At 39.6% G+C, this 16,580-nt stretch overlaps 1 long non-coding RNA gene across 2 annotated transcripts in view; it reads left to right on the forward strand.

Annotated features, from left to right (window-relative positions):
* The window catches only part of LOC133476494 (uncharacterized), a 125,885-nt gene that overhangs the window by 21,630 nt on the left and 87,675 nt on the right, over window positions 1–16,580 (forward strand). The window contains exon 2 of one of the 2 annotated variants that reach the window (XR_009788065.1): window positions 10,989–11,221. The exons of the other annotated variant lie outside the window; for it this stretch is intronic. This is a non-coding gene — a long non-coding RNA (uncharacterized LOC133476494). The remainder of the gene's footprint in view (window positions 1–10,988; window positions 11,222–16,580) is intronic. 2 annotated transcript variants of the gene reach the window in all.

A 16,580-nucleotide genomic window follows, 5' to 3' on the forward strand; every position in this document is an offset into this window, starting at 1 on the left:
AACCTGTATTGAGATGCTGATTTTATTTCCAGCAGGATTTGGGACCTGCCCACACTGCCAACGGTACCAAAAGCTGTTTCAATGACCATGGTGTTACGGTGCTTGATTGGCCAGCAAACTCCCCTGACCTGAACCCCATAGAAAACCTATGGGCTGTTATTAAGAGGAAGATGAGAGACACCAGACAATGCCGATGACATGAAGGCAGCTATCAAACCAATTATTACACCAACGCAGTGCCACAGGCTGCCCGCCTCCATGGCACAGTGCATTGATGTAGTAATTCATGCAAAAGGAGACCTAACCAAATATTGAGTGCAAAGAACTCAACATACTTTTCAGAAGACTGACATTTGTGCCTAAAACGTGTTTTATGTGATATTCTATTTTCCCGAGATTTTTTCATTATTTGTGAGCCATAATCATCAAAATTAAAAGAAATAAAAGCTTTAAATATTTCACTCTATGTGTAATGAAAATGTTAAAAAAAATAACAGTTTCACTGTCCGAAATAACTGCCAAAAAATATTGCAGTTTTTTATGATATTCAATTTTTTTTAGATGTACTCGTATGCTTTGGGAAAAGACCGGGACGACAAGCAGTTGGCAGATACACATGGCATTTTTGCAGCTCTGTATGAATTTGGGTCATTTTGATAACGCAATGCTGAAATTTTCGAAACACAAAGAAATAAATACTACCGTTTTTACTAGCTTGTTCTCATGTGAGTGTGCCCTAAAAGCTTCTGACTTTGATTCAAGCAGGCAGCAAAACGACCGTGAGACAGCAAGAAGCACAAAGCTGAGAAAATAGGGCAAGCTAATGCAATGAAAACATTGGGGATTGCTGCCAATTTTCACACCGACTAACGCAATGCGGCCGTCGCCATGGTTGCTCGAGAATGGTCACACTATTACACAGTGTTGCATAAGGCTGATAAGGCTACAAGGAGGCAAATTCACCACACCAAGAGGACTGTCTGCTCAATATGTGTGTCGTGTGTTGGCAGAAGCTCGGGGACTGTGTAAAAGTGCTCCAAGATGTTCTGTGAGATGAGAAATAGGACAATGGGAGAAAGGTGTCACTGTGCTTTGTCATCTGTAGCCTATGTGTGCATGTGTGTGTTAAGAAATGTACATAGTGTCTTTCTGCTGATTTTATTAAGAACAGAGGGTTTAAAATCATAACAGAAAAAAGAGGATGTAGGGCCCGAACAAAGACCCTTTTTACATTCTCAACCTTTGGTACCTCCTTCTCTGCCAAGCTTCCTCTTTCCATCCGATCTGAGCCCCCCCTATTTTCTCACTATAAAAATTTAATAACTGAGACCCTTTTTACTTAGAAGCTGAGAGTATGTTTTTGTGCTCACTCCATTTTGTTTATTCAGCACCACATTACCTTAGCATAGCTCTGCTTCAGTATCATCTATTTCCTCTCATCCCCTGCCTCTTTCACACCTGCGCACGCACACACACTCCCTCACATCTGTTTCTGTGGCCCTGTTCCATGAGTTGAATGCCAGTACTCTCCTCCCCATTATTAGCACAACACAGCTCTATCACTGCCCACTTCCATGGCTTCTGGTGCCTTTTGTCCTGTAGACTGGCCTAAGGCGTCACTTATTTTACAGTGGACTAAGCCTGACATTGCTCAAAAGACAGGCGGACAGCTGCTTACAGTATTGTTTGTGCTTAGATTAGGTGTTTGCTCATGTATACAGGTGTAGTTGTTATGGTCATTTGTATACAAATTGGTTGCAACGCAGTTTATCGATTGCGCAGAGGATGTTCCACTCTGTTTATGGTAAAATATTGGGAGCAGTGAAAAGACACAGATCAGTTGGATCTTGTGGTATATGGAAACTTATTATACATAATAAATCAAAAATGGAGTATGAAACATTTGATGTGTGTAAACAGATATTTGATTAGTACAATAAAATGTGCAGGTTAATTTTGATGATAAGATGATGTACAATTCTGTATATTGACAAAAGTATCAGGGTACCTGTCCATTACTACCAGTACTTTTCTGGGACGAGTTAAAACATCTTGGAATATGTGTAATATATAATAAAGAAGAGCATAGTGGCTTACGTTCTACATTCTAGCTCATTGCCATTGATGGAGTTGAGGTCAGGGTTTTCATATTCTTCCACCAAACTCAGCCAGCTATACCTTTTTCTACATTTGTTTGTTCATTGGTCCTTCCCCAAACTGTTAAAAAGTTGTTGGAAGGATACAACTGCCCAAAATTTGTCTGTAAAATGAATTATTTAAGAAGTAAAATCCACTACCTCAGATTCAAATAATTAATTAATAATTCATTGATTACTTGACACTTGTTTGTGTGGGTTTTCTCTGGGTACCCAGGTTTCTGCCAGCATCCAGATGCATGTTGGTTAATTCAAGACTTTGAATTGACCAAATGTGTGAACAAAAGTATGAATTGTTGTTTGCCTCTTTGCGCCCTGTGATGCCTTTCCAACCATAGTGGCATCTCGCCCACGGTCAGTGGTAGAAAATGGATCAATGGTTGCTTGATCAAGAGGTGTGTCTTGATATTTTTTCCAAATAGTTTATATAACAAGATGGGAGGAAAAGAAAAACATCACTCACCTGGGAGGCATCTGCTTGAACAGTGGTTCTTAATTTTTTTTACATGAAGTACCACATAAAAAAGTACTAAATTCTACGAGTACCACCATAATGACAACATTAAAATATAGCAGCATAGTAGGCCTAAAGGCTTCTTTATACTCGCGCGGACGGCGACCGCGCTGACGTCACTATGGCTGTCCCTCGCGTAGTTTGCCTTTATACTCGAGCGCAACCCACACGCGCAGTTTTGAAAATGTACTGCAGTTCACCTCCAAGTCGGGGGTGTCGCTACGGCTGGTATTGGATAGGACACCACAGGGTGGAGTTTTCCTCCACATTTTTGGGCCATTTCCGGTAGCCGTTTTTACTTTCCTTTCAGTAACAAGGAACAAAGCAACAACAATGGCGACCGTGGAACAGTGTCTGCTAGAACAAATGGACCTAGATGACCAGATGATACATTTAATTATGCTGCAAAATCCATCGAGAAGGCGGCGGCGTAGATGGTATGTAGAACCAAGGGGCACGCTGGTACGTCATCACAGCATGTGACTATAATGGACCAATCACGAGAGATGATCTCTGCGGCGTTTGACGCGTCAAGCTACACAGAGGGGCCACGCGGGACAATTCGTCGGTCACGTGATGCAATGCGGGCGTTTTCGGCCGCGCGACCGCGGGAGTATAAAGAGGCCTTAAGTGTTCATTAAAAATGAGACAGATGTTTTACTCCTAAAAAGTAGATGTAATATTATTGTAAGCCACTGTCACATTTTGCAACATTAACACTCCACTTTAATATCAATCCCTCTATCCATTTTTTTTTTTTTTTGTACCACTTATCCACACTAGGGTCACAGGTGAGCTGGAGCCTATTCAGTAAAATAAATAAAAGAAACTGCACTTAAATAATGATTCAATTAAAATGTACTGCATCCCACAGTAATTCAAATGTGTACCTAAATAAATGGTTTAAAACAAACAGCTTTTAAATCATGTTAAAAGTCAAATACAACCTAACTGTACTTAGGCAGTCATTATTACACGTACCACTAGAGAGAACTCGCGTACCACTAGTGGTACTAGCGCCAACCTTTGAGACTCAGTGTGCTCGACTAAAAGGTCAATTTGTTCATCCGATTTTCTCTAATGATGATAGAAATGACTAGAATTAAATGAAAAGTTGAAAATGGCTACCCGGCTGCCAACATTACCTTTCAACATGATGGAGGCGAATGTAGAGACATGGTATTGCCACAGCTGGAGTGTGCTTTGATCCACACAGATCACATCAAATTATATTTCAAGGCACCATGGTGCACATGATAATTATGCCGCGCTAGATTTTTCTTAGTGTATGTTATTAATTTTTAATATGAGTCACTAATTATTTGTGTAACATTGAAACCCCCAAACACGACATAATGAAAACTGACAAACGTGACTTTCAATTGGACAGTTCAGTTAAACTCGGCTCGGTATAGTCGGGAATGTCAAACCCTAATCTGGTTTGTGTTTCCATTGTGGTTAAAGTCGGAAATGCTAAATCAGCGACATAAAGAAGTCAGTAAACAAAGGGCTACAGATGAGAATTGTGTGTTCTTTCTTCTTGGCATGCAGCCTGTTTGCCTGTTAAGTAGAAAATGGGTTTTACTGAGAGAATGTCACGCTTATCTTCTTCCAATTGCATTTCTGTTGTCCGAAGGAAGTTGGGGATTTTTTTTTATTTATTTCATTTTTTCCGACCAACCAGTGGTCTTTGAATGTGATGCTTAGTTCCACCAGTTAGGCACGGACCACCCGACCTTGTGGCCATTAGAAATGTTTAAAATGTAAATGCAAAAGGAATGTCCTCTCACACAAGAGAAAACACATCCAGGGGATCAAGTGGCAATGTGACAATTGTGATGCATGGCATCCAATCACTTTTTATTCCTGCCCGTTCTGCTGTTTCTCGGTTGTATTGTTATTTCTCTCAATGGGTCATTTCAGCAAGTTAATTTTGGAGTCCAGATCCTTGAAGCGCTTTGAGACACTCAGGATGGATACACATTGCAGAAATCTTTTGTCAGTTAATTAGTGAAAGAGAGGATTTGTTTCCTTTGTCAGTACATCAATGTTTATTTATTGGATCCTACAAGGTCTTTGTTTTGTTTAAGTGCCAAATGGGCACATGAATTGGGAGGGAGGGAGAAGAAACAAGAACTGCAGATCTTGCCATGATTGTTTATTTTCCTGGGACCATGACAATCACCATTTAATTCATGTTTTGTTCTGAATATTTTGTTTTGTACTCAGAGTGGTGAGTACATCTGTCTCACAGTCGAGACTTTCTGCATTTGACTCTCATGTTGGGTCCGACTGTGTGGAATTTTCATCTGCTCCCTGTGCTCGCATGGGTTTTCTCCATGTTTCTTCACATCCCAAAAACATAAATGCTAGGTTAATTGAAGACTCTAAATTCAGTTTAGTCCAGTCAGTCCCCCGCCTCTGCTGTGATAGTCTCCAGCTTGCCCGCAACAATAATAAGGACAAGCGGAATAGAAAATGGATGGATGGGAAATGAGCATTCAGATAACAACAGAAACTGCCTCTGTCATATTTGTCTAAATTAAGGAATGCAGGGGTACATAAACTGCTAACATTTCACATCAAACTTAAAATAATTTTCTCTGAACTGGGCACAGCAAGCAATTTCTGTAGCGATACAATTTGACAGAATTGCATTTTGGAGCATTTTCCAACCTGCATGTAACAAAATTATTGCCGATATCCCAGCATCTGTCTGACTTCTGAATTCATGGACAGTCTAAAATAAGAAGTGAATGAATGTTTACAATTTTTCTTTTAAATATGGCACACTTCTGCAAATATCCATGGTTTTATTGTCTATTTATCTATCACTTCCTCATCGGGAACAGTCTGATCGCAATGACTTTTTAAAATGATATGTTGAAAATACATGAATTGGAGACTCTAAATTGCCCGTAGGCATGACTGTGAGTGCGAATGGTTGTTTGTTCCTATGTGCCCTGCAATTGGCTGGCAACCAGTTCAGGGTGTACCCGCCTCCTGCCCGATGACAGCTGGGATAGGCTCCAGCACGTGAGGAGAAGCGGCTCAGAAAATGGATGGATGGATGTTGAAAATGCACCTTCAAGAGTACAGTATATTCACTTCATTCTCATATATACAGTACAGCAAATTAGGCAATTTCATCTCTTGAGGCTCACCATATCTCCTATTAATGTGCAGCTTAACATTCTCTGGTTGTGCTTTAACATAAGTTGACTTATTCTTTTATTTTAATTTACTCCCTTGCTCTGCGTTGTTCATTAAAATTCCACTCCAATCTCCAGCACCCACCCCCACTCACATCCACATTTTCTGGAAGCTGGAACAACTCACTAGGTTTTAACTAAATTCCTTGTCTGTCTCGCTAATTGCTCTCTAAATGCATGATGGAGAAAATTATTTTCATCCAGTACTAGAATTAAAGAGCCTTTCAGCGTTGTTCTGGTTGTCAATGAAACACGCATACACGCACATACACATTCAGACACACACAAAACTATCACAAGCACTCATGATGGGGAGACATGTATGTAGACATCTCTGCCCTCTCTCTCTACACATTTTAGAATCTCCTATGCTACTTTTCAACCATTATTTTTTGGCCATAAGCAATAATGAAAGAAAGGACATATCTATTGCTAATTTTCAAAAACATCTAATTTTTACACTTTTGGGAAAAAGGTGCGAAAAATAATGTTTTTGCTCTCTTGACACTTGTAACTTAGGTACATTCCTGTACATTTTTGGCCAGTGGGCCAATTAATTATCCAAATTGGACAAAACGAATGTAGTGTGCACCTTCACAAACAGAAATTGACTCGTACTGGACCTCTAAGCATTCACTTTGCAATAGAGACGTTTTCATTGGCTGATCTCCACCTTGACTCAAGCCACCTTTTGCTCTTGGTAACTCAGTTTTTCACATTCTTGATGTGTTTAGAATGGTGTTGCTATTTACAGATTCAGGCTTTAACAACTGGTCTGGGGGGATTGTGCAGAAATGTGTGCGCTGTACATTATCAAATGTGAAGAAGCCATTGTAATTATGTCATATTATTAACATTCAAGGCAAAGACAACTTTGAAAGTCCATTTAAATAGTATTTTTCATACAGAAATTTGATTAACAAAAAAAAAGTTGTTTTTTGTTTGTTTTTGTTTTAATTCATGTGTCCAAAGACATGAGGGATGTTACTTCTTTTTAAAGGTTGAAGTCAGTGCAGCAAATTATTTATGAACAAATGGCCTGACATTTTGCAGCACTCTTTGAGTTTGAGATGATCAGTACGGCCAATTTGAGCAAAGAAATCACAAGGCAAAAACAATTTGACTAAAATATATTACTATATACATAAATGTAATGGCTGTATTGGCTAAAACACAATTGTGCCTCGGGATCCTCTCGGAAGAGCTGGAGGAAGTGGCTGGGGAGAGGGAAGTCTGGGCGTCCCTGCTAAAGCTACTGCCCTCGCGACCCGTCCTCGTATAAGTGGATGAAAATGGATGGATGGATGGGCTGTTATTTCAAGATCACTATTTCACTAAATCACCCCATTGGATCAATATATTACCCTGAAAACATCTCGTCTTCTGAGCTCACGCATATTCCTGTTGAGTGCATGTGTATGTGTTTACTGTGAAAAACAAGCGCTTACGTGTGAATCCTAGACAGCAGCATGATGGATGGAGCAAGGTGTCTCTCCAGATGGTGATCGTAATGAAGCTTTAGCCCCAGTGTGTGTGAGGGGAGGGCTGACAGAACTGAATTGTCTTTTACAAAGTTCTACTCCAGTAGGATGGGTTATGCTGGAGGAAGGAACACGCACGCACACATTGACTCTCGCACATGCACACGGGCACACACACACACGCTGACACACACACGCACACAGCGGCAGAAATTAAATATATTTCCAAAGGTGCTATTGACATGAAAATTTCACCAGATGTTGGGAACAGCCCAAGTAGTCCATACAGACAAAGAAAGTAGATCAAATAAGCTCAGAAATTAAGTTGCTTGTAATAATGTGAAATGACACAGGGAAAAAGTATTGAACATGCCAACTGGTATTTATTTAATACTTTGTACAAAAGCCTTTGTTTGCAATGACAGCTTCAAAACTCCTCCTGTATGGAGAAACTATTCTCATACATTGCTCTGGTGTGATTTTGCCCCATTCCTCCACACGAGCAGTCTTCAAATCTTGAAGTTTCTGTGGTCTTATTTTATGGACATTGGTTAGTTTCAGTTCTTTCCATAGATTTTCGATTGAATTCAAGTCAGTTAATTGGCTAGGCCATTCTAGCAGCTTTATTTTTTTCTTCTTTGAAACCAATTGAGAGTTTCTTATGTATGTTTTGGATCATTATCCTGCTGAAATGTCCACCTTTCATTTTCATCATCCTCGTAGATGGCAGCAGATTTTTGTCAAGACTGTTTTGGTACATTTGTTCATTCATCTTTCCTTCACTAATGTGAAGTTTACAAGTACCATTTGCTGAAAATCTGCCCCACACCATCACATTCCCACCTCCGATCTTCACTGTTGGTATGGTGTTTTTAGGGTGATGTGCAGTCCCATTTCTCCAAATGTGGTGTGCATTATGGCATCCAAACAGTTAAAATTTGCTCTCATCCGACCAGACTATATTCTCCCAGTATTTAACTGGCTTGTCCAAATGTTGTTCAGCAAACTTTAAACGAGCTTTGACATGTTTTTTTTCCCCAGCAATTGGGTCTTGTGTGGTGAGCGTGCATACAGGCCATGGCGGCGGAGTGCATTACTCACTGTTTTCCTTGTGACAACAGTACCTGCTAATTCCAGGTCTTTTCGAAGCTCTCCACAGTTGGTCCTTGGCTATTGGACAACTCTTCTGATTGTTCTTTGCAGTCCTCTGTCAGAAATCTTGCAAGGAGCACCTGATCGAAGCAAATTTATGGTGGTAAGATTGGCTTTCCAATTACGTATTATGGACCCAACCATGCTCACTGGAACATTCAGAAGCTGAGATATGCGCCCGTAACCAGTGCCATCGTTATGTTTTGCAACAATTAGTTTGCAATGGTCTTGAGATGGCTCTTTGCTCTTACCCATCATGTGATGTGTCTTGACTCACACCTTGGCAATGAGACCTTTTTGTTGGCGATCAATTAGGACTGAACCAGCTGATATTCATTTGTACTCACAAGGGGCTGGATTGGCGTTTGATTGTTGATCAATTTGAGGTGTTGTCTTGGCTTTCTATGCCTTTTTGCACCTCTCTTTCTACATGTGTTCAATACTTTTTCCCTGTGTCATTTTACGTCTTTACACACAACTTAATTTCTGAGCTTATTTGTTCTATTTTCTTCATATTTATGGATTACTTGAGTTGTTCCCAACATCTGGTGAAATGTTCAAGTCACTAGCACCTTTGGAAATATATTTAATGAGAAAAATGGTGACGTGCTAAATACTTATTTCAGCCGCTGTAAACCGAGGTTCCACTGTATATTATGGATGATTGGATAGAATGGCTTGTCAGTGGGTTTGTACACTCAAAGGCACTTCTTTTTGTACTGCTACCAACATCCACACCTACGGTCACTGAGCAGGAATTGATCCGACACTGGCTGCATGAAGTTCAGCCGTGCGAACCACAACATGAGCAGTGAACATCATATGGTACATTTCACACCAATTAAGATGTACTAAAAAGAGTCGACAGAATTTCAACACCTTTGCTTTGTTAACACTCTCAATAGTGCGAGATTTGGCCAAGGGAACAAGCTTTTTGATTATGCAAATCTGGTTGTCAAGATTGCATGCATTTTACTAATTATTTTTACAGCATTTTTGCATGCCAAAGCCTCAACAAAAAGCTTCACATTTTGATCGGTGTGAGCACACATTTAGAAATTGTGTTCTTCAACTCCATAACTTTGCAGCTATACTGTGCAGTACTAACAACATATTAAAGACCAAGCTCAAAACAAACTGTTCAACTCTATTTTCTTTTTTCACAAGTTTCTAATCTTTATCTTCCTATTCTTGACACTCATCACCATACTTCTGCAAAGTGAATACACGCGCTTATTACTGGAAACTCAGTATTGTCAAGTCTCACTTGGGTGCCTCAATTAGTACTTGTCCTTTTTTGATCTTTAAAAATCAAAGCAATTCAATCAGCTCCCTGGTATTTAATGACAAATGTGCTGTTCAGCATGTGGGCTATGTGGCGCCAAGCAAGAAATAACCACATTTGTGACTTAAGTCGATGCTTTATACTTGCTTCATTATTTAATGCACCCACACACTCCCAAAAAAATGTGTCTTTTGTGTTACAGCTCTTTACATCCTGGAGGTAATTCATCAATTATAAGGGTTATTAAATAGATATATACTTAAAGTAATTTGCTTGTCTTTTATTTCCTTAAATTATGGAATACATTTAATTGAAATTCACTGTGCACTTCATTCCTCCATCTTCGGTGTTATCTGACAGTTCATGCTGCTGCTGCACCACAGATGACAGCTCTACAATATAGAACTAGATAAATTGAAAGGCCTTGAAATATATCCATTGCTCAAGCCAACATAGTTGTAGGAGAACAAAAACAGATTAGGTCGTACACATACAGTTCACCATACAATATAAAGTTTATGTCACAGCTGCTCAAATTAGCAGCATTGCTCATTTAAAACCAACAACATTGTTTTATACTTATGTATCATTACTGTTTTACAAAAAGAATACAGTTAATCTCTATTATTTTTTGATTAATCGATAGTGTTATGGTAAAGCATTATACAGTATGTATTGGATCCTATTAATTTGTGAAATGTACAGTCTTTATTGCATTGGCCAATGAGTGCATTTCTACCAACATGAGTACTGTATATTGAACAGACTGCTGTTTACTAACCATCAGTTCATAAAGCCAGTGGTAAAAAGTTTCATTATCATACAAAATACATTTATTGAATGAGTCAGTATGGATCACTTAAAATAATGCTGTTGTGCTTTTCTGACTAAAGCTATATTATTATTTATTCAATTCAGTCAAATAGAAGAAAAACAATAATACACTTTAAAATGCAAGCTTATAGTTGTTACTGAATACAAAATGAACTCCAAACAGTATGTGGGCACTCATCGTCACACCGCCATGCCTAACACATAATACCTCAGTGTGCTCAGATATTCAAAATTCTAACATATTCCTAAATACCACCGTGCCAAGCTACGCTTCTGCCAGCCTTGTAATTTTCACTTGAATATTGCATTTGCGCTTCCTTAACATTTCACTCTGTCTTATTATGTCAAACACAGGGCTGGGTCTGTCTCCCTGTCGTAACAGAGGATGGCTTCCAGTGCCTGCAGCCTGGTTCTCGGGTCTGCCTGTGTGAGCTTTTTTTTCTTCTTCTTGGTGGGTGAGCGCACAAGGAATGAACGGGCAAAGAGGAAGCCGGAGAATATGATGGAGGAGGAGGGGTGCAAGGATGGCTGCTTCAAAGAGAGACCTCCAGCGATGTGCCTGAGGTTCCCATCTGTCAGCAAGTGGGGTACGACATATACTACGCTTACGAATAAGTGCACACGCAGGCTCCTCATGCATAAAATCAGACACACACAGTTTTTTCTTGGCTAAGAGGCAGTGATGATAATGACAGAGAAGGGTGACACACAGGATGACAGACAGGCAGATCTCCACAAGCTTTGCCTGATAGAAAAGAGGGAGAGCTTCATGCATTTCAAGGTTTCGGTGTCTTTAAAACCACCATGGGCGCTGTCCTAAATCCAGAGGCAGAATGTGGATGATCACAAGAACGCGGAAATGGCCACAGCAATGTGTCGCTCAGGGTGCATGGTATAAATCAATTAAGAATGAATGAGAGTGAAACGGGGGAAAAGCTACCCGTGGTTTAGAGCTATATTACACCATGGTGTTGAAAGAGCCTAATCACAAAACTGACTAAAATATACTTCTTTAGATATGAATTGAAGTTATACAATAGCAAAGTAACACAAAAAATGTTGAGAGTATGGTCATTGTGTGGCATGGTGAAGTGCACAAAAGCAAAGGAAGGGAACAGGCCCCCGATTGCAGTAACACTGTTCAGGATAATAGCAGCAGAAAGGTTTAATATATTCATGCAAGCAGAGAGTGATCTGTTTCAGCTAAACGGACCCTGGCACAGTGCTTCGGCTGCATCAGTCCTCAGTTCAACAGGCTAACTGAGAGCCAGCTGACTGGAGCGGAGGAGAGAAAACCCTGCAAGATCATCTGTCTCATAGAGATCTTCGATATCCTGTAAAGTGAATTCAGAGATATTTTTCTTAATACATTATACATTGGAAATAATTTCTGATAAAATGCAAAGACCAAGAACAATTTAGTACTGAATTGTGGAGATATAGGGCTCTATACTTGTAGACTGCACAATGTGTGTGGGAGTGCACATGGTGTCCAGCTTCATATTCATGCCAGCGCAAGGATTGCTGTACTGTGATAGACCTATCTGCGCCAAGCTGGGCGATGTCAGTGCATCGAGGTTGTGCTCTTCGAGATACGCTAGACAGAGTGAGATCTTGGTGCACAGAAAGTCCGTCTAAACTTAGGCCAGCTCATACCACTTCTAAGTTGTGGTGTAGGAGTCTAACGCGATAATGGTTCGCTAACGCTTTGATTAGACAGGATTGACGCCTGCTGTGGTGACGTTCACTCCAGCGCAGATTTTCCATTTTTAATGTGCTGGGGATACACTGGTCCACTAAAGTACCAAAACAGGGTCTAATCTGCCTCCTCGCAGAGTGGGCAGACAGATACACGTGCTCTGCGGACATTTGGGGTTGATCAGACGTATTTCATTCATAAATAGGTGAACAGTGGACATCAAACTCTTTGAAAACAAGCATGCATGGGTGGGAATAGATTCATGAGGTTTGTGGACATACACTATAGTGCCAAAAGTATTCGCTCACCTGCCTTGACTCACATCTGAATTTAAATGATATCCCGTTCCTAATTCATCGGATTTAATATGATGTCCGTCCCCCCGTTGCAGCTATCTATAACTGCTTCAACTCTTGTGGGAAGAATGTCCAAAAAATTTTGGAGTGTGTTCATGTGAATTTTTTACCATTCTTCCAGAAGCGCATTTGTGCGGTCACACACTGATGTCGAACAAGAAGGCCTAGCTCTCAGTCTCCGCTCTAATTCATAGGACAATTAGGACAAGTCATTGCTCCTAACTTTGTGGGAAGAGTTTGGGGATGGCCCCTTCCTGTTCTAACATGACTGTGCACCAATGCACAAAGCAAGGTCGATAAAGACATGGATGAGAGAGTCTGGTGTGGGTGAACTTTACTGGCCTGCACAGATTCCTGACCTCAACCCAATAGAACACCTTTGGGATGAATTAGAGCGGAGACTGAGACCCAGGCCTTCTTGTCTAACATCACTGGGTAACCTCACAAATGCACTTCAGGAAGAATGGTCAAAATTCCCTACACACACTCCTGAACCTTGTGGAAAGCCTTTTCAGGAGAGTTAAAGCTGTTATAGCTGTAAAAGGTGGACTGATGTCATACTAAACTTAAGAAGTGAATGTCACTTCAGATCATATGTGAGTCAAGTCAGCAAATATTTTTGGGAATATAGTGTATTTAAGGCACCCGCAGTTACCACCAGCTCATACTGTATTTAATCAGATTGTCTTTTCCCAGACTGGTCAAGTGACAATGCTCCAGTCACGCCCAGTCATGCATGGATTGCTCTCCATGCTTGCGAGACCATCATTGCGCCCCATTTAAAGGGAATGACCAAATCAAGCCGCTTTGATTGCTGGCAAATAAAGTCCACCACCGCAGACAGCCCCTTTTGTTAAATATGCCAGTTGGATGTGTCTGCGAGATTATGAAAACCGGGTGCAATCCGCCCCGTCGTAGAGTGACGCCACGCGCCGCACTGGATTTGTCCGAGTCAGGATACCAAAGCCCATGGCCTTAAACTGTTTCAACATTTCAGTTTTCCAGATTTTTTGGGTCATGGCTAAAACAGTGCCCGATGACACACATAATTGGCATCTGTCATGGGTCGCCCCTCTCTCTCTACGTATATAAGAACTGAGCACCTTTGTTCTCATCAGCGGTTATCTGGTGCAATTGTGGGTTACTTAGTTATAATTACTTGAAGCCTAATTTTACACACTTAGTGATTTTTTTAATCATTAAAATTTGGCAGGGCTGTTAGCAATACACATCCCTACGGTGTATAGAATAGACATTATTTTACCCTTACAGGGACTTTAACGATCTGACAGCGATCAGGGAGCAAACAGCTTGCTTTACTCTTGCTTCTTAAGGGCTGAAAAATTGTACACATCACATGCTTAAATTGTGAAATATTTCCTTTACAACAGCTTTCCAGCAACTTAATGGTTGTTACAGTTGGTAATTAGAGAGCTTTTGAGGTGCTGGGAGCAGTATTTTGCAAGGTTTATTTATTATTCGCAGAGGAAAATGAGGATGCTTTTAACTCATCAATGAACACAAACACACTCCAGCATTACTACACACACATATGCATGCAGTGCACATAAAAACTTTCATCTTCCTTTTGGCTAGCATATTACTAAAAACATCTCCCAACAAATTAATGTTATACAACTTGTTACGTGAACAGGGAATTTTGTGTGAACATAAAACATTTTATATTTCAAACAATAATGTGCTCCAAAGATGTAGAAAGTTGGCTGGAATCATTGGATAATAATTATTATTGTTATTAATTTTACAATGCTATAAAAAATTACCCAAAAAAAAAAAAAGGTGTCACCCAGACATCTCAGCTCTTTCATTGTTTCTTATATGGCTCCGGTAAGTCTGCCTGAGGACTGATAAGATGAGACAGTCGCATCTTTTATCCTGTCACTGTTGTTTCTGTCCACACGTTTGTGTATCCTTTTTTTTGTGTATCCTGTGTTTCAGCCATAAAATTCTAAGTTCATGATTATTTGCTAATTATTTGAACATTAAATATCTTGTCTTTGTAGTGTATTCAATTAAATATAGGTTGAACATGATTTGCAAATCTTAGTATTCTGTTTTTATTTATGTTTAACAGAACGTACCAACTTCATTGGAATTGTGGTTGTAATAGTAGGGCTGTGAATTTAAAAATAAGAGCAAGTAAATAAAAAGAAAGTATTACATGCTCAAATAAAGTACTTAACTTTAGAATAATTACTTGAAAAAACTAACAAAATACAGATAATACTAATGTTTTGATTATATGTGTAGAAGCAAAATCATGCATTGTAAAAATGAATTATACATCGGTAGAACTTTTAGGTCAACTTTCGGGGTGCGTATAATACATGGGTGCGCATTATACAAGAGAAATTCTTCATAGTTCTTTTTTTTTAATACTGTATGTTGCTGATGGGCTATTACCCACAAAATACTGGCATTTCATTTCACCATTGTTGCCACCCATTCAGTGCACCTTAACAGCCAGCTGCAGCTATCACCCAACAATCTCAAAAGCATGAGGAAAAACTTGTTCCTTGAATGCTCTTTTTTAAAATGAAGAATTAAAACAAAAACATGACTTTTGTCCTTAATGTGCAAACAAAAACATGCTACACAGTATGAAAGGAACGATGGGGACACAGTTAACTTACCATTCCTAGCAGCTCTGGCTGACTATATTAACAAAATATGTTATCTGATCTAGTCTTATATTACAAAACTAAATAAATTCCATAACATGACAGTGTGATTGTACAGTGTTATAACGAAAGCATTTCGATGCAAATAATAATTTTCCTAACAAAAAACATATCCACTCCCATTTACGCAGTGTCCCTGCACTCACCTCGTGCATATAAACAGGAATGGCGGCTGCACTGAATCGGCTGCCAAATATGGCATTTGTCCCCGAACATATGAAGGCTCGTATATGGTGTCTTCAGATGAGTTTTGTCTTGGAAGTCCGTAACAAAACTCTTGAATAAAAATTTATTTTCGTTCAAAAACTCTTCATAGACGCCAGAATAAGTGCATTCTCAAAAACGTTCTTTAGGCGGAAATGAAGAAAGTTCAATTCACGTTCGGCCAAAATATGGTAAAACACTGAATATGTGATCACAATTAGTTAATGCTGCACATTTAAAAACGTGCCTATTATTCAATAAATGTAAATAATTATGCACACACCTGCACACAATAGAATAGGGTCAAAGATAGTGGTGGGAATTTTGTCTCTTTTTCGAGAGCCGGTTCTTTAGGCTCAGCTATCTAAAAAGAGGAGTCTCTTTCGGGTCCCAACTGGCTTCTCAAATTTTTGGGCGCTTCAATTAATTTACCACCAAAATATGTGTTGCCAAGCCAAAACACATCCTGACGAAACACATGCAGATTCAACACAAACAAGACTAGAAAAAACAAGGTATCGACTCCTGAACAGGAGCCGCCTCCTGTCGTTCAATTCAAAGTGTCTGTTAAGACAACTACAGTACAGTTGTAGCCATTGTATTATTGTGTTATCTTTTTCCAGTATATTATAAAGCAGCATGTCATCTAAATATTTAAACTTCCGAACTGGAACCTCCTAGAATGTTTATCTGTTTATGACTCTGGATGAACAAATGATGGCTGATGTAGAACCAGTGCTTACAGGAACAATTATCATCAAAGACTCATAACAAAACACCATTATTTTATCCTTAAAACTAAGGATTGGCATTAAAGGGAAAAAGAGCAAAGATGGTCTCCAATAGCAGAGCAAACAAACTATTTTGGAGCTGTGTGATATCAAAAAGAGTTTGAAGCTAATCAAAACCGATACGTAGGATAGAGGTCGTTGTGTGAAGTGTATCATTGTTCTGTTAAAATGGCACACACTTCTGACATGCAGCG

The sequence above is a fragment of the Phyllopteryx taeniolatus genome, chromosome 4, assembly GCF_024500385.1.
Source record: "Phyllopteryx taeniolatus isolate TA_2022b chromosome 4, UOR_Ptae_1.2, whole genome shotgun sequence".
In the NCBI taxonomy this organism is placed as follows: Eukaryota; Metazoa; Chordata; class Actinopteri; order Syngnathiformes; family Syngnathidae; genus Phyllopteryx; species Phyllopteryx taeniolatus.